General features: G+C 43.3%; 1 long non-coding RNA gene across 1 annotated transcript; it reads left to right on the top strand.

Annotated features, from left to right (window-relative positions):
• The first annotated feature begins 774 nt into the window (after positions 1–774).
• Positions 775–3,978, top strand: LOC142774823 (uncharacterized). The gene is made up of 3 exons (XR_012886573.1): positions 775–1,030; positions 2,009–2,087; positions 2,281–3,978. It is a non-coding gene; the product is annotated as an uncharacterized LOC142774823 (long non-coding RNA).
• The last annotated feature ends 502 nt before the right edge of the window (positions 3,979–4,480 follow it).

A 4,480-nucleotide genomic window follows, 5' to 3' on the forward strand; every position in this document is an offset into this window, starting at 1 on the left:
GTAAATGCTCTCGTCACGCAACGGTTACTCCACGGCAGGACACCGCACACAAATATGCATGCCGCCCACATTGATATTCATGGGCCAGATTATTGTTTGTTCTGTGTGCCAAGCTTCACCAAACCAAAACAGTGATTTATTTTAGCATCCGTAGATAATAAGATAGCAGCGCTGGCTGAACACAGAAGGCCTGAGAATACAGTACGGCAAATACCTAACACACGCAGCAGCAGAATGGAGAGTTGGCACGTCAAAGCGGACCGAACGCCGAAACACGTGCAAAACAACAATAAAAAAAGCCTAGACACGCCGTTCGTCCGCGAAGTAAGGGCGTCAAAGTCGATCAAGCACCGAAACACGTGCATAAGAAGCCCCCCCCCCCCCCCCGCCCAGATATATCGGAGAAGAAAAAAAAAAAAGCGGACCCAGACGCGCTTCTCATCAGCCATACACTTAGTAGCACGCTTCACCGAGTAGTTTGAGGGCAGAATGACAAATCTGCGCCATCTGCGCCCGCACGAGAAGTGTGGCGCTAGCGTAGCAAACGATGTAAGTTACAAAGTAATTTTTATTCAGTGTTTATGTTGACTAGCACTAAATAAATATTACACTCAACTTTTTATATTTATTTATGAGTTTTAGTGTACCTCAGTTTTTTATTATAATTGTATTAGGAAAAAACACTGAAATTATTGCGCTGACGCCTGAGCTGCCACTGCTCGACGTTTTTTTTTTTTTTCTCGGCGCAACTAGGTTCGCGTTCGCACTACTTACTCATTTTCATATGGTCTGTGGTTGGCGAGCACATGGACGTGCGAACTTGTAAGCTATGTTTTGATCGTGTGTGTGTGTCGCAGATTTGCGTTTCTACTTATTCGTGATGAAGGTTAGTGTATATTTATCTTTATGGAGCGCGAAGTAGTTGTGGATTTTGCTGCTGGGTGGAACAAACACATCGTAAACACGTCTTCAGCTATCTGCAAGCCTGTTCGCTCGTCGGACAAAGGACTGTGCATGCATCAGCGTGCAGGTGAGTGGCATTTCCAGCAACATTTAATGCTCTTACAATACATTGTTGAGTGGTTGCGCTATTGAAAGAGAAATGATTTGCTCTTATTCACCGTATCCATTGCTAGCCGTATCGGACTAAATTACCTCTATTACCGCCTGCATACCCTCTTGCTTCCCTTGTCACCACTGCAGTGCCAGTGTACTTTTGCAGTTAAAAGTTCATTTCCGCAACACTACCTCGCTTGAAAAAAACATTGGGGCGGGGTTGTAGCTGCATTCATACTGGCACTTTTCTACCATTGGCTTTATGTAATGTTAACGGCTGAGTGTTGGGGCCTTGGGCCGCATTTTTTAGAGATGTAAACTGTATGTAAATCAGTAAGTGAACAAATCATTGTCGCATCACTTCACTGGCATAGCCAGGCGGTTGCGCACAGAATTTTTTTAGGCCGGGCGTAGGGAGCCCAAATTGACGACCAGATTCGCTTGCCCGGCCTATTCAGATAAGCGGACCCCCCCCCCCCCCCTTCCCCGCACGCAAAAAAAAAAAAAAAAAAATCTGCCCACATCACTGCGTCACTTGCTTCACCTCTGCGCTGAACGTACTATTTTATAAGCGCACCATCAAGCGAGCAGTTTACATATTGACAGAACAATTGGAGGAGGAATGACCCAAATCTTTCAGATTTCTTTAGTGATACAAAACTTTAGCAAAACTGAATATTGTGAAAGACAATCATAAATGCTGTATGTTCTCGTTAGCGCTGTCATTATTCTGCATCATGAAATCTTTATGCGCTGTGAAAACTTGGCATGCCGTTGAAGTCACATATCGACGTTAATACCAATCGACGAAAATTTCGACAACCTCAATAACGCCGTTTGGGATTTGCCGCATGCACATAATTAGGCTGATTCCCACTTGGCTGTTCTTAACCTGACTTCACTGCTACCAAATGAAACAATATTTGATGCATGTCTTTTACTTTTTTTTCAGGGATATGACACAAATTTGGTTATACTGCAGATACAGATGCTCCCAACGATGCTAAAGTACAGAAAGCAAGTGAATTTTGGTAAGTGCAGACTTTTTGTACTACGTATATGAAAGCATCGCTTTTTAGGGGCAAACTGTGTATGTGTTGGCCAGAGAATAGTTCATTATGCCACATGGTTACACTGGCACTGACAATTCGACATGGCTCCGCTGGCCCGTGTGTGAGCTCACACTGTTACCGTTAAGATAAAATGTTTATGTTTTCATTGCAGGGATTGCTGTTTGTACTAAAAAGCCAACTGCCAAGATTTGTTTATGCTGGTACTCCTAAAAGTATGCTTTCCCTATTTACATGGATTTTGGCTTGCACAAAGCATAACACTTGGGCCTAGATTCACAAAGCTGTCCATGCGCAGGCCTTCATAACAGCGTTTCTTGACTTGCCTTTACCCTGTTTTCTGCAGATGTTTCGTGGGTTTAAAAGTGCCACAGCATGTTGACCTCCCACACTCTGAAATATTCGCGTTCAAAGTTCCGCAAGAGTGGGCTTAACTTTCTTGTGCACCTCTTTGCTAGTCCAAGATACTGAAGTGTTATGCTCTTACTAGAGGTGGCAGTGTTTCTAATGTTTGTATTTCCATCACATTGACCAAGTATGCGATCTTGGCTTGACTGGTAGCACATCCTTAACAAATGTCTTTGTGGCACATGTAGAAGGCAGTACAAAATAAATAGGCAGACATTCACACTAGGAGCTAACTTCTAATAATGCTTTTTTTTTTTTTTGGAAACCATGGTGTGCTTATTCCAATTTGTCTAACAAGCAGTAACCTGTTTGGCTGTGAACCAACAAGACGTTGAACTAATGAAAGCTTCACATCTTGTTGCTCTCATATATATATGTATTGGCAAGCTTTCTGTGACACTGTCAAACAAAGAATCAGAATATCTGTGCATGCCTTAAGATATATTGCTTCGTTTACATATCTCGTGGCTGTGACTCGTCAACCGAGTGAATGAATGCACCCTAATTTTCTAAATTTAAAGCATTTTTTGAAGGTAGCACGGTCTACATTTATTTCTCTATAGTTTTGTCCAGCCATTTGCGTCAGGTACAAAGAAATATACTGAAGATTATCATGTAGCCTCTGCAAATGGTTGCTTTCAAGCAGGCTTTGCATGCTTGGCTTGTGCCTACAGGTATTGCACAATTCAAGACGCAGCAGCGTATGATAGAACAGTAGAATCGAGAGCAACTATGTGCACGAGCTAAATAAGTATTTTAACATGAGCGGACAGTACGTATTATTTGCCACACACAAGACCTCATTTAGAATGCCCATTGGTGAATGGGCTCATAGAAATGTCACTCAGCTGTGTATAGGAAAGAAGTTAACTGTACCTAAGGGTATCTTTAACTGCTACAAATATGCCTTGTTGAGATGCTGCACATTTTCTTCCAGAATATTGCTGTCTGAGACATCATGTGAAGAGCGTCTACCACATCAGCATTTATATGGCTTGCCAAGTAACGTTTGGCCGAACCTTCCTTTTTTTCACATTTCGTTTTGCAGTAGACATCCTAGAATGTAAGCGCTGCTGCAGTGTGTGTGACTTATTGTTATGAATTGATTCTGGCATGTTTAACCTCACACTTCTATTTTTTTTCTTGCAGCAATGAGATGCTTCACATATGCCTGCGGTGACGTTCTGCTGCGCTAGCCTGATGGAAACACCAGCTGCGAAACTTGAGTTCTTCAGAATTGGAGAAGTTGCCCTTCTCTCACCAATGATGACACAGACTGCCCTATGCTAGAAATTCAAGATTGTTTTTCCACGGATGACGCAGAAAACCTTTGATGTATTATGGTGTTTGTTTAGGGCTGGCTGTGGTGTGGCGAAGTCTACTTTTACGTGTGGTCACACGTCGCCTCATAAAAAGAACAATAAAGCATTTATTTTCCTTTCAATATTGTCCACTTTTTGTGTTAGAAGCACCCAAGCAGTGCTCTTCCAAGGAGCTCTCGCCATGTGTTAAGCGTGTGACAAGCATACTCGAGATAAATACTCATTTCCCCAAGGAGTAACTGGAAGCATGTGCAGTTGGTTTTCAGAGAGTAACTGCGAACACGTGGGAGGAACGGTAAAGAGTAACTGTTGCTCTTAGAAGAGCAACTGGTGGGAGTAATGGTTGGTCGGCAGGGAGCAACTGGTGGGAGTAACTGTTGGTCTGCAGGGAGGAACTGGAGGGAGTAACTGTTCATCCCCCGAAGGAGGAACTGAAAGGAGAGCAACGGTTCCTCCCTCTGCAGTTACTCCTTTTAGGAGAGTAATGGGAGTGGCAATGCAATTGCTCCCTGAAAGGAGCAACCCCTATACCCCTGTTGCTCCGTTTTGGCTTAGAGTGTATTGGCGCCTTGACCATGGCAAGTAGTCATGTTCTCACATGCCACGCATCTCATATTCATCATG

The sequence above is a fragment of the Rhipicephalus microplus genome, chromosome 2, assembly GCF_043290135.1.
Source record: "Rhipicephalus microplus isolate Deutch F79 chromosome 2, USDA_Rmic, whole genome shotgun sequence".
In the NCBI taxonomy this organism is placed as follows: Eukaryota; Metazoa; Arthropoda; class Arachnida; order Ixodida; family Ixodidae; genus Rhipicephalus; species Rhipicephalus microplus.